Source organism: Spermophilus citellus (genome assembly GCF_964194105.1).
Source record: "Spermophilus citellus genome assembly, chromosome: 9".
In the NCBI taxonomy this organism is placed as follows: domain Eukaryota; kingdom Metazoa; phylum Chordata; class Mammalia; order Rodentia; family Sciuridae; genus Spermophilus; species Spermophilus citellus.
The window spans coordinates 72,190,017-72,216,158 of NC_138191.1; the positions used below are offsets into that span (position 1 = coordinate 72,190,017).

The 26,142-nt window shown below is 32.8% G+C and overlaps 1 long non-coding RNA gene across 1 annotated transcript in view; it reads right to left on the minus strand.

The window, feature by feature from the left end:
- Positions 1-8,883: 8,883 nt before the first annotated feature.
- LOC308656672 overlaps positions 8,884-26,142 on the minus strand; it is a 33,364-nt gene continuing 16,105 nt past the window's right edge. Inside the window, exon 5 of the long non-coding RNA XR_014023769.1 lies at positions 8,884-11,867. This is a non-coding gene — a long non-coding RNA (uncharacterized lncRNA). The remainder of the gene's footprint in view (positions 11,868-26,142) is intronic.

The following is a 26,142-nucleotide window of genomic DNA, read 5'->3' on the forward strand; positions in this document are numbered from 1 at the left end:
ATATGTCAAGAGCTTTGTAATGTTGTGAACAACCAATAAAAAAAAAAATAAAAGTGAACAACTGATATCTGGCAAGTCTGAAATTTGCAGGGAAGACTGGCCAGGTAAAAACTCAGGCAAGGGTTGATATTACATTAAAAATCTCACATTAAAAATTTGTAAATCAGGCCATCAGGCTAAAAACACAGAAAAAAAAAAAAAAAGATCTTGTCTTCTTTTCTGATGGGTGGCAATGGGTTTGAACCCAAAGGTGTTTTACCACTGAACTACATACCAATTTATTTTTAGGTTTTATTTATTTGTTTTATTTTATTTTAATTTTAAGACAGAGTCTCACTAAGTTGCTGAGGTGGACCTGGAATTTGTTATCCCTGCCCCAGCCTCCTAATTTGCTGGCATTATAGGGAATGCCATTCCACCTGGCTTGATGTTGTAGTTTTGTAGCAGAATTTCTTCTCCATTAGGGAATCAACATTTTATTCTCAAGGACTTCAGCAGATTGGATATGACTTATTTGTATTATCAAGAGTAATCTCCTTAAACTTCAGATGTTAATCACATCTAGGAAACATCCTTACAGCAGTACCTATACCAATATTTTATCAAACAATTGGATACCACAGGTTGGCGAAGTAGACATTAAAAAAAATGTAACTGTTACACTGAAAAGCAATTTTGAAATTGATTCTGCACATTTTAGCAGAAACTGAATTTTTCACCGATGATGTACTTTGAGTTTTTGTTTTGTTTTGGTTTGATTTGATTTTTCCGAGGCAGGTACTGGCTATGTCGCACAGCTTGACCATGAACTCTTGGGCTCAAGTCATCCTCCTGACTAAGTCACCCCGGCAGCTGGACTATAAGAACAACAACACACTAATCTATAGTTTGTTTTGTTTTTTTGGTTTGTTTGGGATTGTTGTTTGTTTTTGTGGTACTGAGGATAGAAGAATCCATGGCCTTGCACATACTGGAGAAGTGCTCTACCACTGAACTATACCCCACACCCAATATACCAGCTTCTTAATTCTTGTCAGCTGTATGATTTTGCTGCCTTAGTTTTGCTGACATAGTTGTCCATGATTCCTTTTTCAAAGTAAACTTAGAGTGCTAATGTGGCAGGATCTCTGGGCACTTCTAGTATGTGTTTTTGCTTTTAGGTAAGATGTATTGGGCATCTGACCTCTGTGCCCAGTACCTCCTTTAAATTGTTGAAGAGTGGTTGCTGGACTGGATTTATGCTGTAGAGGGCACCACTCTTATCTTCCTGTGTTAATTTCTCTTAACACAGTTTGCAGAGTCAATGGGATCAAGCACAATGCATTCAGTTCACCATTTTCTTGACCTTTGTACCTGTCAACTTTCCTAGTACCTAGCACACTGGGATTTTCAGCTCAAATGGCAATGAGTTGTCTTCTCCTGAGGACCCCTAGGTACAGATAGAGGTCAGAAATATGGTTTGTTACATTCACATATGTGCAACCAAGAAATGTTGTAGTATGGGACTGAGGAGAGTTTGTATGTAGGTGAAGGGTTGAGAAATTTTGTGTAGGAAGCTAAGAGCTGTGTACTTACTCAATTTGTTCTAGACTACATTCTGGGGTGGAACTCTGAGGAATCACACTATAATTCCAGACTCAAATATGATCATTTCTTTAAAAAAAAAAAGAGAGAGAAAGAGAGAGAGAGAGAGAGAGAGAGAGAGAGAGAGAGAGAGAGTCTGAATTTTAATATTTTTTTTTAGTTATCGCGCTACCGCTTGAGCCACATCCCCAGCCCCTGATCTATTTCTTATTATAAAAATGTACTTGCCAAGCAAAAGGATAGAACATATTTCACTGAACAATGATTTATGATTTCTAAATGTTTGAAACATGGTACTTGGGCCTTATCTATGGTGATTTGCATATTTAACAACAGAATGAAGCCTCTCAACATTGCTTGCTGCATTATCCCTAAACTCTACACATGTTATATAGTACAGATTCATCTAAGTTTTAAAGAAATAAAAAATTAAAAAAAACTATGTTAGAAATTTAGTCCATACTTCTTTTGTTAGGCTGCCTAAACCTTTATATGCCTCTTGGTTTTCAATTGTAAAGGGTAAGAACTTGAATTTGATAATAAGTTATGTTCCTTAAAATTTAATTGTAAGATGTTCTTATTAATATCCACTGAAATATATTTAACAACAAAAAATAAGGTGGGAAAAGAGGTAAAAAAATTATATCTAAACGTTAAAGTGATCAAATTCAACACCAGAGCATCAGTCTGTCTAGTAACAGGTGTTTAATCCTTTAAAAACCCAAGAAAGAAATGTTAATTTCTCTCATTTTGCAGATAAAGATACAAAGTAAGAGAAGACAAATTGACTCACAGAATCCTTACTGGAAGAGTAAAGGTCAGTTTTTCCATCATAACTTGGTTCTTCTGGGGACCCACATTGTGCATGCTTTTTGCAAAATTCTTGGGACTGGAGGTTGTCCTGATTTGGGATTTTTCCAAGGGATGTGAGCAAGTCTAACCATAAAATTAATTTATATCTTATACAAATAATCTAATGGTAATTTTTGCACCTTTTTAATGCATCTGCATTTTGATAGTGATCCCTCATAAGATTAGACATAGATCAATGTATGGATAAAGGAAATTAACAGGCATTTCACAAAAGGAAAAAACATGAATGGTCAAAATATATGAAAAATTATTCAACGTCTCTAGCAATTACAGAAATGCACATTAAAACTATACTGAAATTCCATTTCACTACACTCAGAATGGCAATTATCAAGAATACGAGTAAGCTTGACTGGCATGTATGAGGCACTGGGTTTGATTCTCAGCACCATACAAAAATAAATAAGCAAATAAAAATACAATAAAATTAAAAAAGAATACAAGTAAAAATAAATGTTGGCAAGGATGTAGAGAAAAAGGTTCATTTATACATTGCTAGTGGGACTGCAAATTGGTGAAATCACTATGTAAACCAGTATGGAGATTTCTGAGAAAACTTGGAATGGAACCACCATTTGACCTGGTTATTCCACTCTCCAGTTTATATCCAAAGGACTTTAAATCAACATACTACAGTGACACAGCCAAATCAATGTTTATAGTAGCTCAATTCACAATAGCCAAGCATGGAACCAACCTACGTGCCCTTTAATAGTTGAATGGGTAAAGAAAATGTAGAATATACACACAATGGAATATTACTCAGCTGTAAAGAAGAGTGTAATTGTGGCATTAGCAGGTAAATGGATGGAACTGGAGAATATCATGCTAAGTGAAATAAGCCAGTCTCAAAAAATTAAAAGCTGAATTTTCTCTCTGATATGTGGATGCTAACCTACAAGGGAGGGTAGGGAGAGGAAGAATAGAATTTCATTGGATTAAACAAAAGGGAATGAAGGGAAGTGGGTAGGGATGGGAAATGGGAATAGGAAAGATGGTAAAAATGAATCAGACATAATTATTTCTTATCTTTATATGTGAATTCATGACCAGTGTAACTTCACATCATGTACAATCCCTAGAATTGGATTCTAATTCCAATAAGTTATATTCTATGCACATATGTCAGATACACTCTATACACTTTACTGTCATGTATATCTAAAAAGAACAAATAAATAAATGTGAACCAAAAAACAAATACATGCTTATTGTTTATTTTAAAAAAAGATCAGATATAGAATTTTCTACTTGTACTTTCATGTTCATGTTTAAAATTTCAAATTTTAGAACATTTTAGATTTTTGGGTTTTCAAATTAGGGATGTTCAATCCTTACTAGATATCTATAATCATCAGCTTATATTTTTGTGCAATACAATGTCTATTTTTTTCAAGATAGTTTTTGTATTTAATAGTTTAAGACCAGAAAAGATTTTACAGTCTACAAAGTAACATCTAGTTTTATCAAAGTACCCAGGTTTAATTTTTCTAGGTCTTATCTTTTCTTTATCTTTTTAGATTTTTCATTTTTTTGCTAAAATTATCAAAATATGACTTGAGTTCTAGCAATGCTTAATGTCACTAATTGCATACGTTGTAGTACATAGTAATCATGAACAGTTCTGAATTATTAATTCATTTTAATTTCTCAAAAAACTTTGTATATACATCTAAAATATTGTTATACTGATGAATTTGTAACATAAAGTTTCCAAACCAGGTGTACACTTGATTTTTAGCAGAGTAGAAGAATAGTAGATGTATGTAAATATAAATGAAAATTTCAAGTTCAAAGTACCTCTGCATAAAATGATTAGATATTTCAGTCAAATACTAAGTACAGTCATTTGCTGCATGATGACATTTCAGTCAATGGGGAGCCACATATTTGAAGGTGGTCCCATGAGATTTTTTTGACTCATACTGTCATCACCATCTCAGTGTTAAAAATACTCTCTATAATTCTTGTACTAAGATTCATATCTTTAAGCAACACATTACGGTACTAAATTTTTACTATAAGCCTTGTTCTTAAAATGAAAATATGCACAAAATAACATCAAGTTTATGGAATTTCAGTAGAAAATATTTCAGTTTCTGGAATAGTTTGAATATTCAATAAAAATAAGGCTCTTGCATTGATAACTAAACATGTTTTGATATTTATAGCTGTTGAGATTTTTCAGGTAAATACTGTTGCAAGTTATTTTATACCAGATAACATCCCGTTTTGTTGTCATCTGTTATGGTTTGTATATGAGATATTCCTACAAATCTCCTGTGTTAATGCAGAAATATATAGAGGTGAAATGACTGGATTTTGAGGGCTGTATCCAATCAGTCCATCCTACTCTGAACAGGTGGCCTGGATGGTAACTGAAGGCAGGTAGGGCATGGCAGAAGGAGGTGGGTCACTGGGAGTGTGTCCTGGAAAGGTGCATGTTCCATGTGACACCTTACCTCCTCTCTTTCTGCTTCCTGATACCCCATGAGCTGAGCAGTTATCCTCTTTTGGGCTCTTCTCCCATGATGTTCTACTTCTCCTTGGGCCCAAACCAAAGTAGTTGATCATCTATGGACAGAGATCTCTGATACCATGAGTTCTAAATTAAGTTTCTCCTCTAAGTTGTTCCTTTTAGGAATTTTGGCCACAGCGATGAAACACTGGCTCTCAGAACTCCTCGATTTTCTTCGCAAAGCTTTCTGATTTCATGTATATCTGCTATATATTATAAAACATCCTCCTGTCTCTTTATGATTTAGACCTAATTGAACACTTTGTTACATGTTTCATTAGGAGTGTGTGTGTGTGTGTGTGTGTGTACATGTGTGTATGCAAAATCATATCCCAGATAATGTATTTCAGTTTATAGTCAAAATACTAATGTAAAAAATATAATTCAAAGGAAAGAATATTTGATAGGGAACAGAATCTGCTAAGAAAATTTTCTTTTCTTCAATTTATCAATATCTCTTAGCAGAGCTTTATTTCCATTAGTTAATTGGGTGAATAGATTATCTGAATATTTTTTAAATAAGACATTTTACTTTAAAAAAATGATACTTAGAGGCTTTTCCTCATTCTCTCTTTGAATTTTTTTCAATGTCAAAATCAAACTGTGGGACCAAATTTTATTATCAGTTTTACTCCTTTATGTAATTCCATGATATTCTGGTAGCAATAAAAGGCACTTGATACATACTTCTGATCCTTTCAATCTCTTCTCTTATTCAGTTTACCAGTTTCTCAGTAGGTTGCTTCTGCTGCATTATTTACCTTAAAATAAAATAGATATGGTAGTGATTATGACTGGGATGGACAATGAATGTGGAAATTTGTAAGAAGTTCACAATAATCCTTTCTTGTGTTGGGACTCTAAACTTATTTTTGTGACATATTGACTTCTTTGCCAAATTAAATAGAACAATGATAAATAGAATGACATATTGCTATAGACACATACACTGAAATATTATTACTTTTTTGGTAAAAGTAATTTCACATGAGTGAAAAAGGCATGTTTCTTCAATAAACTTAAAGTAACTTAGTTAGCAACTCATAATAATTTTATTTAAAGTAACCCTTAGGAAACTATGAATAAACTCAGGTAATATTATCAGATTTTTTACTTTTTACCATGGAAATGTTATCTGCTTTGAAACTTGATTCTCTATTTTATATCCTAAAGCAGCATTGCTTCCCCCACCACACAACTTTGCTTCTTGGTGTAGAGAAAAATCTCTCCCAGGACCTCCCAATGGCCTTCCCAAAGTTTTACATTATGTACACCTGTTATACATTTACAAATTTTTTCTTGTCTGTTTAGCACTTAGAATAAATTGAATGCCTAGTCAGATATTGCATAAAGGACTTTTTTCTTTAAAGTTAGGGTTTAGTTTCCTGATCAAAATCTCTATTTACCACATTTAGAAATCAGTGAAGTCTTTAAGATCATTGGCCAAAACAACTATACATATGAATATTACTCTAGTTGGTAAATATTTTTTTCTCCATATGGACTAACAATTTTAAAACCATTATACTCAGATTCTGGAACTGAATGAATTAATATATGGTGGGTGATGAGAACTGGGTTTTATCATTATTGGAGTTAGAGATTATAGATAAGCAAGGAAGGGAAGTCTAGAACCTTCCATATGTTAATGGTTTAACAGTTGGAAACAAGGTGTGGGCTAATGTTTAACTTGATATAGACACAGATGGAAGTATATAACTTGATATAGACACAGATGGAAGTATATTTACCTATTTGCAAATATATGTTTACATACATAAGTATGCTCACATGTATATCTTTTTTCTGTAACTTGAAAGTTCCTACCATACTCTTGCAACATAAACATGTCTATTACCTGATAATTGTTTCTAATATCATTCTTTAATAAAAAAATAACTATGATTCCTGAAGAAATGTCTGATTCTAATATTGAAGTAGGAAGTATATGAGACTAGCACATCTTCTAAATCCTAAAAGAAGAAAGCACATAAATGTTCAACAAAACATATAATAGTGGCTAGGTGGAGTAGTGTATGACTATAATCCCTGTGACTTGGGAGTATGAGACAAAAGGATTGAAAGTTCAAGACCAGCCTCAGAGACTTAGCAAGGTCCTAAGCAATTTAGTGAGAGCCTGTCTCAAAAAACAAAAACAAAAACAAAAAGGCTGGGGATGGAGCCCAGTGGTAAAGCATTCCTGGGTTAAATCTCCAATACCATATATACATTCATGTGTGTGTGTGTGTGTGTGTGTGTGTGTGTGTGTGTAGATAATGTTGGCATGTCAGAGACATAAGAGCCAGCAATAAAGCTAGAATGACTTGAGATTTGTTTTGTAATCCAAAGCATAAAATGAATAACATGAAATAATATTGATCAAAGTACATAATTATAAATTAAAAATAAATTGAAAATAAGTAAATCTAATCTGCAGAGAAACTCCAAGTAATATATGTAAACACTATGTCCTCAAAGAGATGAAGAATAAATCTCCACGCTTTGTGAGTGCTCAAACAGAGATTTCATTTCAGTGTAGTATAAAGAAAGGAGCAAAAACTGAAAATACTACTATGGTGAAATCTGGCCTCTGCGATCTCTACTCAGTGATCAAGTTTGACATCAACAGTGATAAATTGTGTTAATCATTTGTACCCTCTATATGAATTGATAAGAATGGTATTTTATGACCTTCTTCAAAAACGCAACCTCAGTCTCCTCTCAAGAAAAGCATCAAATAAATATTAATAGAGGGCCATCCTACAAAATACCAAAACTCAAAACTATCAGGGTTTTTTTAAAAACAGGAAGATTTGAGAAACTGTTACAGCCAAGTGGAGCCTAAGGAAGTATGACAGCTTAATGTAATTTGGAATCCTAGAACAGACAAAGGACATTAGGTAAAAATTCTCTTAGACCATTTTGTGCTGAAGTGAAAGAATACCTGAGCCTGGGTCATTTATAAAAAATAAAACTTTATTTCTGCTAGATGATATGCTGTTGCTGGGTCTTCAGGGATTGAGTGGGTGGGGTGATGCTGTGTCCTTAGATGGCAGAAAGCAGAGAAGTAAGAGAGCTGAACATTGTGTGAAGGTCCTTTTCTTTGGTACTTGCTCTCATTCATCCTAATTACTTTTCAAGAGTCTTATCTCTTTTTGTTTGGAGGGATGGGTTAACAGGGATTGAACTCAGGGGCATTCAACCACTAAGTCACATCCCCAACCCTATTTTGTATTTTATTTAGAGACAGGGTTTCTCTGAATTGTTCAGCACCTCACTGTTGCTGAGGCTGGCTTTGAACTCATGATACTTCCTAGCTGCTGGGATTACAGGCCTGTGCCACAGAGCCCAGCTGGATCTTACCTCTTAATTCCATCACATTGCAACACCTGAATTTGGAGCAGTACTAAGGACATGTAATTCTTCATAAAGTATTACTTTATAATAAAGTGGCAATATTAATCCACTGATTATGACAAATGGACTAGACTAAAGTAAGAAATTTATAACTAAGGATACAGGATGTAGATATATAGGAATTTTCTGTACTATACTTGTAGATTTTTCATAAATCTAAATATATTCTAAAATTAAGTTTTTTTTAAAATATATATATACATGAAAATAAAAAGGAAAATAGTTCCTTTTATAGGATTAGTTCCAAAGGCAAATAGGTTTTGAATTAGAACTCCTATTTCAGCTACTTTCCAACCTGACATTTGTGTTGCATAGAGAACTGCAACTTTTGGAACTTTTAACAAACTGTATATTCTTAAATCAAAGCTTATAATCACCTTCATAAGGAGGAAAACATGAGGGAGAAATTTGTGATTATATTTTTAATCATAAAATTATGATCACATTATTAGAAATCTAATTTTTCATTAATGTTCTTTTCATTTATGGAAGCACATTTTAGCTTATTAGTAATATAATGGCTACACATAATGTCAAGTAATATGCATTTCATTCATATTTAATGGAAAAATCATTTTAATGCAAAATATATGAAGAATTGTATATGCTGATTATATATATTTTAAGTAATAATAATAATATAATAATATGTTTTTAGCTTACCATTAGGATATAAACCTAAAGAGCCATTATTTTTTAAGCATTCCCTTGTGACACTTTTTCTATTCAAATTTTATATTGAACATTCCCTTTGACTTTCTTTTAATTTATATTTATCATGAAACTTATTTCAAATCAAATATTGTTTATTTTTAGAAAGGAAAGTATTAAGTGTGTCTCTCCCTATTCATAGAAAGCTTAATATTGTCAATATATACCAAAGCCTCCCCGGAAACATAAATTAAAGAGAATCTCCAATTGTATTTTTTAAATTTCAAGTTCCTACAAGTTTATAAACCTCGGGATAATTCAGTGGGAAAAACCAAGAGCTCTCAAAGCGATGGGGCTCACCATGGTTGGGCCATGGACTCACACTAGCATATTCCAACAAGAATTTGGTCACTGGGAATCGGATTTGCTCTATTTTCTGTTTCTAAATTCCCTATAACCCACCCCAAGCTCTCAGGAGTAAGCCAAGATACAAATTTTTCTGGTCTGATCCTCAGTTTGTCATAGGCAGCAGGGCATGATGGAGAAAAGAGAAACTTAATCAATCATGACAATGACAGACCAAGTACAGAGAAGAGTTGGTGGTTGGTGTTTCTCAAGGGAGACCCTTTGTCCTAAAGTTCATAGATAACAGTTCAGGCTATGAATGAAAGAACAGGGAGTGGAGACATTGCCCAGTGCCATGATAGTAGCAAAGCTGTATGAAGATCTACCATGTTTTTAAGCAGACGTCCTGTTAGAACTGCTTGAATAAATAACGTTCGTTTAGTTATATTGTTATCTCCCACTCTCCCTGGAGATACCTTAAATATAGAACAAAATCCTGCACACAGATACATGCTAATTTAGGGTAATGAAGTATCATATAGTAAACATTTAATAATTAAATGTTAAATAATCAGTTTTCCAATAGTTTCTATTTCCCAGTGAACAACTATCATTGATTCATTATAATCATAAACTGGGAAATCAAGAAGATCATACTGATCTCTATACATGATTTTGAAAAATAGAAAAGCACTTTTGTCTTTTCAAGTGATTATATCATCAATAGTTGGTATTCAAACTTAACCATTCATAGACTGACAGTGAATCCAAACTTGACAAGTTTGTGGCATTAACACTAGGGTTATGTTACTTAAAATCTAAGAGACAATTTAGAGAAGCTATATCTGTTAGAAACATCTTCTTTAGGGAAAATTACCTGGCCACTGTCACTTAGTTATAGGCCACATTACACAATGTCACAGATTAGGCAATGCATACTGAACAGATATGTGTTGGTTTATGGTTCTGGAGGCTGGGAAGTCCAAGATTGAGGGGCTGGCATCTGGAGAGGGCCTTCTTGGATGTCATCATACTGCAGAGAGGTGAAGACAGAGAGAAAATGTGGGAAAATCCATGCTCTTATGAGGAATTAACTTTCACAATGATGGACTTAATCCATGAGGTCTCATGGCCTAGTCACTTATGTCTGTATCATCTCTAACATTGCTTCATTGGGGATTAACTTTCCAATTCATGAACTCTGTTGGTGCAAGGCACACCTACATTTTCATACATTGTTTTATTATTTCTTGTACAAATAAGAGGAACTGGCAAGTGAGCACATAATTTTAATACCTTGTGATAGGTACTATGGCGGAGGTGTGCATGGAATGCTTTCCACATACAAGAGGAGGGCCAGGTTTGTGGATACTGGTATCAGAGAAGATTCAAAGAGGAAGCAATGTTTGAATTGAGACTTGGAGACATTGATTAAAATTAGAAAGATAAAGCAGAAAAAAATTAAGTAAAAACAAAGAGATAATCCTCATCTGTTAGGTTCCCTGGATCAAGACTTAAATACAAAATAAATAAATAAATAAGGAAACAGATAAGGCTGCACAAGTATGTCAAGGTCTGATTAAAGAAGAACATAGGTACCATTTTTTTGGAGAGCAGCCTTATCCCAAATACACCAAAGACTAAAGTTCTAAGGAGAGTTATAATGGTTAAAATTATAAACTAGTTGTGTCAGTGTGAAGTCAGAATAAAGATGGCTTTATGCATCTTCTAAATATACAATTTTGAATCATGTTCATGTCACAACAAATGAACACATATAAAATTTCATTGCTCAGTAATCCTTTTCATGAAATATATTTTTCCTCCAAAGATCTCTTCTAGTTTATTGCAATGAGCTAAAATTAATTGAACTGGAATGATAATCTATGACATTTATATATTCTGAAAGCATCCATTGTTAACAGAAATCTAACTATAAATTAAAATGGGAGGCTGATTAGTGAAATCCAGGAGTAGACAAAGGTTAATATACAAAGAGTATGTTAACCATTCAAAATTAATACAGGGAGTGGTGTTGGAAAGATAGAGACTGGGAATAATTTAGTAAAGTGGAAATCTTAAAGGCAATTTAAATTCATAATATTAGTAAGTGACATAAGAATGCATGTATTTCCTGTCTTTTACATTTTTAAGCAAGAAATTGCCATTTTCAGTTATGTGTAGTTTTATAGCAAATCATCCCCAAATTAGTGGCATAAAGAGCTGAGATATTCCTCAGAACTCTGCAGGTTGGTAAACTCCATTCCACATGGTGTTGTGGTATCATGGATACAACTTCCTTCACTGGGAATGCAGCTGAGTATAGCAGATGAGTTCACTCATGGTGGGTGAGCCGCAGTGGGTAGCTCTCCAGAGGATTCAATTTGAAGCATTCTCTTTCCATACATATGAGCCTGAGAATAATCTTCAGTAGTCTTTGCATGGAGGTCATTTTCCAAAGAATGAAAGCTTCTGTGGCCTGGAATTATATAGTACTATGTTTACTTCATTCTGTTTGTCCAAGAAAATCACAGGGTAAACCAAAATTCAGGGAGAAGAAACATATTTGATCTCTTAGAGGGACTGAAAGCAATGATATATATGCAAATAATCTATAATATTGCTCTTTCAAAATTATGAGAAAATAGAAAAAAAAACATTGGATAGATACTGATGAAGTCAACCTGAAAAACTAAAGAATATGAGGTTTAAAAAAGCAAATGCCTCTATCACTTTTTCCAAAATTTATAAATGTGACTAATTGGATATTTTCTGAGAAAGTTTATTTAAGTATGATCCAGAACAGAGAGTCTCACAGATTTCTGAAGTTCTTTTGTGGTAATGCTAATTGATACAGGGGTTCATTAAATACATAAGCATCAAATACATGACTTAAACAGCAAATATACACATTTCTAGCATTCACACCTATCTCTCCCTTTTTTAAAATCAGGAATGTCACCCATAAGAGACAAAGAAGACACATTAAAAGAGGTTAATGCCAATTATAAATTTACAGCTTATTACACACTGCTGAAACTAATACAGATACAACATCATTTAAGGTTGGAAAGTGTGGCTAAAGAAATTAATCTGCTCTGCATGAAACTGGGTTTATTTAATCAATGTTGCTTCCACTAGAAAAGTGGATTAGTTTTTCTTCAAGACAGAGTTAAAAGTTTTGCAGCTAATTTATTTTAATAAGCATTCTTACTGACGGCTCCAAAAAAAAGTGAGGGTGGGGGTGCTAAACTGTAATGAAGCACCAAGAAGGAAAGCATGACTTAATTATTTTTCTAGGGTGGATAATGAATAAATTAGCCACACTGCGGGCTTGCCATTTGTATAAAATTTATGACTTTTTCTTTAAGAACCATATTATGACAAAGTCAATTTTTCTCCTGACTGCAAGCTGATTGATGGGGCTGTGTCTGGTGGTGAAAGACTTCCTCTTCATCATTGCTTTGGCAATGTTGATACTGTAAAGTGAGTTTGAAGTTTTCCTGAGTTCATTCTCTCCCACATAATTACAAATGACAATTTTGTTAACTCTTTTTCACAAGCTGTCTAATCACGTGAACTCCAAAATGAATAACTTGTATGTGACTAAATAACGTTTATGTGACTAAATATATAGACCCATATGATTTTCAGACTAATTCTTCTTACATTTCTTGGAAGATGACAGCGCCATGTTGGAAATCTGGTACACCCTGGGCTTGGGATAAGTGCCCCTCGTAGGGAGTTACTTTTTTTATGTGACATATAACAAGTCAAGTATCCAGGTTGGAGAGAGAGATTTATCTCTTTTTACTTATTTATCACGTTCCTGTCTCATAAATTTAAAAATACATATGCAATAAATATACATAATATATTCATATATATATATATGTATGTATGTATATGCATATATATAAATGTGTGTGTATGTGTGTATAGTGGTTTTCTTTAAGAGACTTAACTTTGCTTTCTGCTTCTACTTGAGAAATCAGCGTCTAAATTGTGTGGAAAGTAAGTACAGCATAACATTGAAATAGCAAGACAAACACGAAAACAATCAGCTTTACAAAATGCAGCACCAAACTTTTTTTCTTTTTTAAGTATTAAAATGTCTTGATTGATGTTTTAGCTATTTTGCTGCTGTGGCTAAAAGACCCAACCGGAACAATTATAGATGAGGAAAAGTTTATTGAGTGGTTCACGATTTCAGAGATTTCAATTCCTTGACAGTAGACTCCATTCCTCAGGGATTGCGGTGAGGCGGGACATCATGGCAGAAGAGTGTGGCAGAGGGAAGCGCTCACATGGTGATCAGAAACAGAGAGAGAGAGACTCCACTTTCCACACACAAAATATATACCCCAAATCCCCACCCTCAAATCTGACCTCCTCCAGCCACACCCTACTACTTCAGTTACAACTCAGTTAATCCCAATCAGAGGATTAATTCACTGATTGGGTTAAGACTCTCACAAACCAATCATTTCTCCTCTGAACTTTCTTGTATTGTCTCACACATGGGGGACACCTCACATCCAAACCATAACAGTTGTTAACTATCAGGAAAGTCTAGGGAAGAAGATACTCAGTTACCCTTGTCATTCTTGCTGTTTTGTTTGTTTGTTTTGGTATTGGGGATTGAAACAAGGGGCATTTTACTATGGAGCTATGACCTTAATCTTTTCTTTCTTTCTTTTTTTTTTTTTTTTATCTTTCCTTCCTCAGCCTCCAGATATTGCTGTAATCACAGGTGTGCACCACCATGCCAGACTCATTTCTGTTATTTGAAAACAGGCTTCTAAGTATCCATTGTTAGTTTAATACTTTTAGTCTTTTGGAGAGGACCTCAATACTTATCCCTTTAGAAAGGGGGACACTAAATGCTTATCTCTTTAGAAGGGAATCTTCCTAAACTCATATTTTCTCCCAAAGTCACATCAATTGTGGTTGTGAATCAGGCACTAACTCTTGTTAAAACTGTTTTACATGATATTCTTTTGGTTAAATTTAACAAATAGCCTTTAAAACTAAAAACATCCTTTAAAAATCCTTTAAAAATAAAAAAAAAATGATATCTGAACAGATTTTTATGAGAAAAATTACAAACTGATATTCATAAAATTTTCATTTGGAGGTCAATATATTTAATCTATATTTTGCATGCATAATCTATAATTATCTTGTTACACACATCCATAAAATATAAACCATTTGTAGGTTTTTGGAATGCTAAAGAAATTGTATATATACAGATAATTTTAAATATGTATATATATACACACACAGACCAACTACATACAGTCACACAAAAAATACATCTGTGTTTTGAAAATATATCTGTGTTCTTCATTTACATCGATTTTCATTTTAAGTTTTAGATTAATAGTAAAATCCAATATCCCTGCTTTCCTTGAATAATATTAGCAAAGAAGACTACATTTACCTGATAATTTTGCCTTACCTGTAATATTTTTTCAAGTCTCATAGAAATGTAATATCCCTCTAACAATAGTCATCTCTGATGATACAGGCAGTTTACATTAAAAAGGACTATGATAATTCAGACTAAGTGGCCACTTTTAGACCTGGATCTACTATTGAGAACTAGACTAAACTTGATAATGTCACCAGTTTCTCAAATGAACTCAAGACTTTGATTTCAGTCTTTATGAACAGCCCCATATGAACATTTGTGCTATGTTATACTATTTGCTATGTCTTTATCTTGAGAGATAAAGGAATATTTCCTAATTCTCTAATAGCAACCTGTCCTATTTATCCCAGGGATGTGAAATGCTATTAAGTTTCAGGTTGGCTCAGTGTTGCTTTAGTGGATTAGACAGTTCCTGTGGTAGACATTTTCCTCTCTGAATTTTCTCTCAGACATGATTCCTTCTTTAAAGCAAATTGCTCCAACTGTTAGGGTCACACTTGGTTTCCTTGCTCTTAGATTATTTGTTGTCTGTTTATTTTCTAAGGAAGCTACTTTTCTATCCTGAGAAAACAAAAAAAAAAAAAAAGGAAGAAGAAGAGGAAGAGGAGGAGAAGGAAGAGGAGGAAGAGGAAGAGAAGGAGAAGGAGGAAGAGGAGGAGGGGGGAAGATGAGAAAAGAAAAGAAAGAAACAGAAAAATTAAAAAAAAAACATACTTACATTTAAAAAAGATTGATTTAAAAATGTTTAGGGGCAAGTTTATTGAATGAAGAAAATGAACCATTTAATATAGGCAAATAATCTTCTATTTGATAATAAACTAAATCTGTACATGCAAATAAGATTGAAAATATTAGGAAAAACTGACAACCTGATGGATAAATAAAAGGATACGAGTTTGAATGTACTAATGCAACAGAGTGCAACATGAAAATGCAATATGCAAATATTAAGAAGTTCAAAACAGTGAGATTAGAATACAAAGCCAAGCATGGGGCCCATCTCAGTGCAGTGTCCTCTGTCATGGCAGAAGTTGCATTCTCTGAGACAGGCTCTGAAAAAACCTATATTTTAACCTGTATTTTAACATTTTATTAGTTAGTTAGAAAAACTATATGTAAAAGAACATTAACACAGTGGCTAAAGTATTATTATTCAGACCTTAATTCTGGTAGATAATAGCATGTAAAAAATAGTAAGTACAATTGTTTTCTATCCCAAAACCTCTCATGGAGACCATTTTGTTCTATTTAGCACTGGGGTATTTTTTTTTTTCCCCACAACCTTTCTCCATAGCCTCAATCTATTTCTGCCTTTTCTTTCATGGGACAGATACCTTTTCTTATCTATATTCTTTCACATGGAGAAAATCCTTTGGCTTCAGTGATGAGTATAAAAAGACTTAAATAACTTTGGCTACCTCTAGGAAAATGAGAGTCCTTTTAGTGCTTAAATTAGAAAGCTATGCTTTTTATATCTCAAAATCACCCACAAAAATTGATTTTTTTAAAGCTTCTTGCATTGAAATTAAAAGTATAAGTCATTTTTTTTACTCTTGTAGGAAAAAAAATTTCTTCTAATTTATACTAGAGAACTAGTTCACAAAATGTTTAAAATTTACACATTTGAAATTCTAACTCATTTTCTTGAAAGAAGAAAAAAATCCAATAATAAATAAAATTCATACTTAAAGAACAAAGAATACAATTTTTATTTTAAATTCCTACAAACTGTTATAAGAAATGCTATGGAGTTGCTTTTATGAATATACTTATTTTAAAACTCAAATTCCTAAACTTTCTACTCACATTTGAAATATTTCATTTAATATTTGAGAAAACATGTGGCCTTTGGATTTTCTGATTTTGCTTATTTCATTTAATAAAATTACATATTTTTCTAAAAAAAAATATTTTGCAAGGGGCCACATCTTAGTCATTAAAATGTGTTCTTTTCTAAGACTTGCCTTTTTAAAAACATCAACTGAATCTTAAGGATTAATAGAAGAAAATTTATCTTTTTTTTTTTTTTAAACTGTGGTGGTGGATTTTAAGAACAATATCTATAAATATATTTCCAATTTAAAATAAAATATTTTCCAATAAAAATAATTTTAAAGTTTAATGATAATTTTCCTTAAAAAAATATATTCATAAAATGCCACCTTGGTGTAATTTTTATTTTATTACAATATCTACTTGCAGAAAAGTTGTAAGAATCGTAAAAAAAAAATCTTGTAAATTTTAAGTTGTTTTACATAACATAATGATTATAATCAGGAAATACAACAGTGATAAAATATATTTATCTGTTTCACAGCTCATATTTTACTTTTTAGTTGTCTTTTTTATAGGTTTTTAATTTATTTTTTATTTTTTAATTTGCCCTAACTAGTTATGTCTAACATTAGAATGCATTTTGACACATTGTACACTAATGGAGCACAACTTCTCATTCTTCTGGCAGTACATGCTACAGAGTTATACTAGTAATGTAATCATTCCTACATATAGGGTAACAATGTCTCATTCTGCCATGTTTCCCACCCCACACCCCATCCTCTCCCTGCACTCCCCTCTGCCCAATCCAGAGTTCCTTCATTCTACCCTACCCCCTTCCATTATGGATCAGCATGCACTTATCTGAGAAAACATCTGGCCTTTGGATTTTCCAATTTTGCTTATTTAACTTAGCATGATATTCTCCAGCTTCATCCACTTACTGGCAAATGCCACAATTTCATTCTTCTTTAAAGCTAAGTAATATTCAATTGTATATGTATATGTGTATATATATCACATTTTCTTTATCCATTCATCTATTGAAGGGCACCTAGGTTGGTTCCTAGCTCCTATAAACATTGATGAATTGAGCTCCTATAAACATTGATGAGGCTGCTTCACTGTAGTATGCTGATTTTAAGTCCTTTGGGTGTAAACCAAGGAGTGGGTTAGCTGGGTCCAAATGGTGGTTCCATTCCAAGTTTTCTGAGGAATCTCCATATTTCTTTCCAGAATGGTTGGACCAATTTTCAGTCCCACCAGCAATGATGAGTATATCTTTTTCTGCACATCCTCACCAACAGTATTACTACTTATATTCTTGATAATCACCATTCTGAATGGAATGAGATGAAATCTTGGAGTAGTTTTGATTTGTATTTCTCTAATTGTTAGAGATAATGAACATTTTTTTTCATATATTTGCTGATTGATTGTCTTTCTTATTCTGTGAAATGTCTGTTTGGTTCCTTAGCCCATTAATTGATTGGGATTTTTTTTTTTTTGGTGTTAAGTTTTTTGAGTTCTTTATATATCCTGGAGATTAATGCTCTATCTGATGTGCGTGGGTAAAGATTTTCTCCCATTCTGTAGGTTCTCTCTTCATGTTATTGATCATTTCTTCTGCAGAGAAGAAACTTTTTAATTTAAGTCCATCCCATTCATTGATTCTTGATTTTATTTCTTTGTGCTTTAGGAATCTTGTTAAGGAATTCGGGCCCTAAGCCAATATGATGAAGATATGGGTTGTTCTAATAATGTCATTTTAAAGATTTTGTTTGTTTATAAGATCCAATCCAGGATCAGATATTGCATTTGATATTCACATTTGTTTTTTTTCTAAAACAATTCCCTGCCTTTTTAAAAAAAAAAATCTTCCTTAAACTTGACTTTTTAAAATGGTGCAAGCCCTTTATTTACAGAATGCCATTATTCTGAGTTTGGGTGATACTTCCTTATGAATGGATTCAGGTTACATATTTTTGGCAGGAATAGTATAGATGTCAATATCACACTGGGGATGATGTTACATTGATTTATATCAGTGTTGGTAATAGTAACTTTGATCATGGAGTTAAGGTGGAAATGATTAGACTTCTGTACTGTAGAATTAACATTTTTTTCCTTTGTAATCAAGAGGAATACTGTAGGCTACATAAATAATCTGTTATTGCTCTCTCACACAATTACTAGTTTAAGCTTCCATTAATGAATTGCAAATTATAACATTCACTAAATGTTTTTATTTGATTTTTTTTCATAAGAAAGAAGTTTTATGTGTTTCATTTATGTAACCTGTTGGAACTGTGCCTTCTTTGGCCTGCATATAAAAAGGACTCTAGAAAGATTCAGGGAGTGGGGCTGCTGCTGTCTCCAAAAAAAAAAAAAAAGCATGTCTAGTATCCAACACCCCCCTCAAGATCTCCCTCCCCCCAAAAGAGGTTTTTATTTTCTTTTATTGAAAAAATATGCATAAATCAGTTTTATATACCACTAATCCAAAAAGAGAACATTTATATGATAATTAAATAATGAGAGTCCTTTACCAAGCATTTGCTTAAAATTTTACCATCTTAATTTAATAAATAACATTTTTTAAAAACTATTTTTAAGTATAAATTTTTTGTGTATCAGATTAAGAAGTTTATAGCCAATTGCAACTGTGAAAAAAAGGAGGAAGAAGAAAAAGGAGAAGTAAAGGAGGAGGGAGGAGGAATGAGATGAAGGAGAGGCAGAAAAGGGCCAAGGCCAAGGACAAGAGAAGGCAACAAAATAAAGAGGATGAGAATGGAGGCAAGGGAGAGAAAGGCAAAGAAGCAGGATAAAAAATGGTCAAAGATGCCCACTAGTTTTAAGTGGTTAAAATTAAAGCTAACATTAAATTATATCACTACAATGTCTTGTCCAATTAGTAATTTTTAATATTTTTCTAGGGAGAGCTAAAAAAAGAAAATGATTTTTTTTTTTTTTTTTTTGCTCATCTTTGAGAAGGCTACCTCTGTCTCCCTTTACCACGTGAAGACACAGAGGGTAAATCAGGGTTGGTTAAAGATGGTTTAGTTTCTTTTTCTTCCTTCCTTCCTTCCTTCCTTCCTTCCTTCCTTCCTTCCTTCCTTCCTTCCTTTCCTTCTTTCTCTTTTTTCTTTTTTTTTTTTGGGGGGGGGTCACGTAGAAAACTCTTCCTATGTCAAATATTTGCAATGATTGACAATTATTTTTAAGAACACAAAAATTAAGAGCATGTTGGGTAAAGACTCAAGCTGAGTTTGTCAGCATTTTAGTGTACGATTAAGGGTTGTGTGAAATGTGACTTATTAAATAAATTAAGCATTCTCTTACTATCTGTGCTCAATTGAAGTGACTTTTCAAAAGGGAATAAGTCAGGGAGTAGTTTCACAGTACTGAGCAAGACAATAGGTCATCTATTGAGCCTTCTATTTTCTTTTTTGAAAATAATACCACTTACAATCTTTTAAACTAGAACAGGGAATTGAGTAACATTAAAATAATAGTTTCTATGTATGACTCCAAACTTGGGAGTCTCCTGTCTCAGCCTCCAAACAAGCTGGAATTACAGGTTGGTGTCACCGGAGCCAGCATTAATTGTGTATTCCAAGAGCCAGAGGGAAAGCCACTGAATTTTTATGCCTCTTTTTTATTTAGGAACCATCCCCTCAATTTTTCTTCTCTGTTTTCTACCCTTGATGGTTAATTGGGATACTATGTTACTGATAGTGAAATGGGGGCAAATTGACCATAGACAATTACATACATGAATTAATTCCAGACACAGAAAAGCCTGGAAGAAGAGGGAGAATGAAGAGGATGAGGAAGAGAACTGTTTGCCTTCCTTGCTCTACCCTACCCTCACCCCCAGTAATGTCACCACTCCTGTCTGGGGAGTGAATTCTTCTTTCAGTAGGATAGTCAGAGGTGCTATGACAAGCCTCTAAGGCAGGAATGAGTATGGGATAGAAGCATTGAATAGAGCAATTTCTTTAACAATGAATGATATATAATATTATTTAGTTGTTGGTATTTTTGTTGTTGTTTTTGTTTGTTTTGTTTTGATTTTTTGATACTGAGGGTTGAACACAGCGGTGCTTTACCACTGAACCACAAGTCCACATGCCCCGTCCTTTTTACTTTTTTATTTAGAGACCCTAAATTTCTGAGGCTATTCTTGAATTTGTGATCCTCCTGCCTCAGTTTCCAGTTGCTGGGATTACAGGTTTGTGCCATTGGGCTCCACTCAATTTGTTTTAGTCATATTGTAGGGAATACTTTTAGGTCTAATCTAACAAAAATATTTGAAATAAGAATTATGTGAATATTTGAATTAGTTTAAAATTATAAGCTTTTCATTTAATAACAATTTTAATCATTACATTTGCATTAATAAATTATTAAAAATTTCCTGGTATTCAATTTTTTTTTCAATCATTCACAGCTTAAAATTCTGTTGTCAAAATAAAGATTATACTCTAATTATTTAAGTAGTCTATCACTTCTCAAAAGTAATCTGAAATATCCCACTTCCCAAAGTCTTGAAAATATTCTCTCATTTATGGTTCATATGTGTGTGTGTGTGTGTGTGTGTGTGTGTGTGTGTGTGTGTGTATTGAGCCTGAAAACACTATTTCATAAAACTTTCTTATACAGCTTTCAAATTTTTATTTCACTCCATTAACTACTGCCTGGAAATGATTGACAGGTATGAGTTGTGGTGGTATCTTCCTCTATGCCCCCAGGCAGAGCTGAAGGGAACTTCAGGTGCCTGTGGGACACACAGAATAAGTTTGGGGAATCTCCTAATCTCTCTGTCTTTACTAGCACTACTTTGCTGTTGTTTCAGGAATGCCAATCAGTCTAGCAACCACATTGTTCTGTTATCTCTTGCAGTCAAACCCTCCTCACAACATGAAAACTCGTAATCTGTGTTCTAACTATAACATTTTTTATTTGTTCAAAATGTTATATGGAATGATATTTTATATAGATTTATTTAACTGGCATTTTTACTCAGCATATTACTTTCAAAAATGGTCTTATGTCTTATTTGACCTGGATCTACTGACTTCTTAAGTAAGATCTTTGGGAGTATTGCAGCCAACTAGATGAGCATATTGGCAACATATTTCAAAGTAATTAGACTTTTGATATATTGCTTCCTTTTTTGACCCATGCACTAATTGAGCAGAAATTTACAAAAACTTTTCTTTACTCTAGGATAATAAACCATGGAGTCTGTCTCTGATTGATTCCTGACTCTAATGCCTGCAGTACTCTGACATAAGAGAGATTGCTTAATGTCACTTTGGATCTTAGTTCCTTCCTTAAAAAATGAGGATAATAATTTCCTTACATTCATAGTTTTATTTTCTATTTTAACTTAGCATGGCAAATAGTGCTTCTTTTTGTTTATAATCATAGGAAACCAGAATATCAATCACTCTAGCAACCCCATTGTTCTGTTATCCCTTTTCAATCTGTACTTTCCTCACAACAAACATGAGAACTACTCAACTGTGTTCTAACTATAAAATTTTGTATTTTTTCACAATATTATGTGGAATAATACTTTATATAGATTTACTTGACTGGCATTTTAACTTAACATATTACTTTCAAATTTCGAACAGGTCCCTCTGTGTCTTTATTCCTTTTTAAAAATAAATTTGTGTATTCCATTTTATGGATATACCACAATTTTTTATGCCTTAACTTATTGAAGCACATTTTAATGGTTTCAGGTAATTATAAGTGAATGTACTTCCACAGATTTCTGTGGGAATACAAGTTTTCATTTCTCCAGAGTAAATATCTGGAGTGGGATTAATTGGTCATATGATATATTCATATTTATTAGAACCGCCAAGCTGTTTTCTCATGAAACTATGCTATTTTCACTCATCTCAACAAGGAATGCTTTTCCTTCTTGCCTTTCATTCTGGCTGGCACTACATATTGTTAGTGACTTTTAAAAAAGCTTTTCTATTAGGGAGAGTGATATCTCATAATTGCTTCAACTTTTATTGATCATGTGGTTAATGATGCTGAATATCTTTTTATGCAGTTATTCACTGTCCACATGTTCTATTCAAAGTATCTGTTCAAGTTTATAGCTTATTTTTAGATTGTTTAATTTTTTGTGATTTAGCTTTTTTTAAATTAAAAAACTTTATTTTTAAACATTTTTTATTTGTTCTTCTTAGATATACATGACAGAAGAGTGTATTTTGACATATTATACATACATGGTGTATAACTTATTCTAATTAGGATTCCATTTTTGTTACTGTACATGATGTGGAGTTTCACTCACAGTGTATTCAGATATGAACATAGGAAAGTTATGTTCAATTTATTCCACTGTCTTTCCAATTCATATCGCTTCTACCTTCCTTTTATTTCCCTTTGTCTAAGCCACTAACTTCTGTTTTCCTATCTGCCCCCTTGTTGTGTGCTAGCTAACCTTTGTTTTGGGGGGTTGGTTTATTTTACTTAACACGAGAGTCTCCAGATCTATCTATTTACTGGAAAAGTCATAAAGTCATTCTTCCTTTATGGCTGAGTAATATTCCACTGTGTATATAAACCACATTTTCTTTATCCATTCATCCATTGAAAGGCACCCAGGTTGGTTCCATAGCTCAGCTATTGTGAATTGAGGTGCTATAAGCATTGATGTGGTTGTGTCACTGTAATATGCTGATTTTTAACTCCTTTGGATATATACTGAAGACTGGGATAACTGGGTCAAATGGTGGTTCCATGTTGGGAGCTATGTGTGAACTATGGGCAATGTTCAAGCTACTAAGGCTAGGAAGCCGCTCCTTTGGAAACGCCTGGGTGAAATTTCCCTGTTCAAGAAAGGCCAGATCATGCTGGCCCCCTGACCTAGCTCACAGCTCCAAGTTCAAACACAGCTGCTGGAGATGGCTGTAACTTGCCAAGCACAAACAACCTGTTTATCTCCACTTTCATCCTGTGCCCCCCCAAATATCCCTATGGATCTCCTTTGGTCTGTACAGATATAAATAAAGATAGTGAGGGCTTTTTCTTTGTTAGAAGTAGGACCCATCAAGTTGGCTCAATCTGTCATGACCCTGCTTCTAAAATAATTCTGGCTTTCTGCGTGTATTTCACAGTACTACCTCCATAGCTTTTATTTTGCAGCCATCCCACATCTCCAATGGTTACCCACTCCCTCATCCACTCGGAATGTGGGCGACCATTCCATTTCTAATATTTTGAGGAATCTCCATACTGCTTTCCATACTGGTTGCACCAATTTGCAGTCCCATCAGCAATGTATGAGTGGATCTTTTTCCCCACATTTTTACCACCATTTACTGTTACATGTAGTCTTAATAATTGCCATTTTGATTAAAGTGAGATGGAATCTCAGTATAGTTTTTTTTGGGGGGGGGAGGGTTGGTAGTTGTAGATGGACAGAATGCCTTTATTTTATTTTTTATTTTTTTATTTTTATGTGGTGCTGATGATTGAACTTAGTGCCTCATGCATGCTAGGCAAGTGATCTGCCACTGAGTTACAGCCCCAGCCCTCAGTGCAGTTTTAATTTGCATTTCTCTAATTGCTAGACATGTTGAACTTTTTTTCATATATTTTTTGACTATTTGTAATTCTTCTTCTGTGAAGAATCTGTTCAGTTCTTTTGCCCATATATTGATTGGGTTATTTGTTTTTATTGTTGTTAACTTTTTTAAAAAATTCTTTATATATCCTGAAGATCAGTGCTCTGAGGTACAAAAACTTTCTCCCATTCTGTAAGCTCTCTCACTCTTGATTGATTTTTTTTGAGCAGTTTAAGGTTTAAATAAAATAAAGATAAAAGAAAAAGAATTATTTTATCTTTCCTATCTCAGCCCCTTCATTCACATCCCACCTCCTCACGGACAGCCCAAATCATAATGGCATAGTTATTATAACCCATGAACCTACATTGACATATCATTCTCACATCCAACAGTTCCATTAAGATTCATTATTTATGTTATACATTCCATGAGGTTTTGTTGTTGTTGTTGTTGTTATGGTAATTATTTCTCCCTTGAGGGTTTACTTTTTAGTTTTTAATTTATTTATTCTAATTCATTCCATGAGTTTTAAACATTATATTTTTAACACATAATGATGAGTACCCACTGTTTTGTATCTTACTGAAAAAGTTTTACTACTCTAAAAATCCTGTGTTTTCCCTATCCATCCCTTTTTTCATACTAACTTCTGATACACACTAATCTTTTTCTGACTATACAGTTTTGCCTTTTCCAGAACATAATAAATTTGGAAACATACAATTATAGCTTTTAAAGATTGAACTTTTTTATTCAGTAATATCTATTTAAGTTTCCTCAATGTTTTTTCATGGTTTGATTATTATTTATTCTTATATTTAAATAATATTCCACTGAGAAAAATCAATTTACTTTGTGAACAATTCTTATAGTGTTCAGATTTCTCTCCTATGTTGATTAATAACTTTTAGAGTTTAAAATTTTGTAGTTAATCCTATAATTTATTTAGACTTATTTTTTTTAAAGATTGTAACAATTAGGTTCAGGTTTATTATTTTGCATATCAATTTAATTGTTTCCACATTATTCATTGAAAACTATCCTTACATTTTTGTCAAAAGATTATTTGACCATATTTTTGTGGGTCTATTTCTGTACTATTAGTTCAACTTAATTGATCTATTTATCATTCTTTAATAAATATTTAACTGTCTTGATAAATGCTGTTTCATTATACATCATAAAAATCAACAAAAAGAAAATATAAAATTTTATATATGCTAGATCTTTTCCTTTTCCAAATAAATTTAGAATATACTTCACACTACAAAAGTCCTGCTAGGTATTTTGTTCAAATTAAATAAAATTTATACATCAATAGAAATTCAATTAACAGTTTTATTGTGTTGAGCCTTACAATTCATGAATATAGTATATTGTCTATTTATTCCATTCTTTTAAAAATTATGTTATTGCTTTTTTAACTTTCTAAAATTCACTTTTTACGTTTTTAAAATTTATATCTAATCATTTAATTTTTGGATATATTGTAATTACTATTATTTATCATTGCAAGTTTCCAATAGTTTATTGCCAGAATATAAAAACAAAATTGATTTTTGTATGTTGAATCTGATATTAAAACATGACTAACCAACTTATAAGTTCTGAAAATGTGCTTTTTTTTCTTTTTGATTATTTGGAAATTTTTAGGTACACAATCATATCATCTGTATATAGGAACACTTATTTTTTCTAAGTTATATAACTTCTGTTTATTTTTCTTGCCTTACTACACAGATTAGGACTTTCAGTATGTTAAATAAAATTGATAAAAGTAAAGATCCTTATATTATTCTAGATTTTCTACAGAAATCACTCATTCTTTGTTGAGAATGGCATTACTTTTTAAGTTATTGTGTAGCTACCCTTTATTAAATTGACAAAGTTCTCCTGTGTTTCTAGCTTACTGAGTTTACTTGTTTTTATCATGA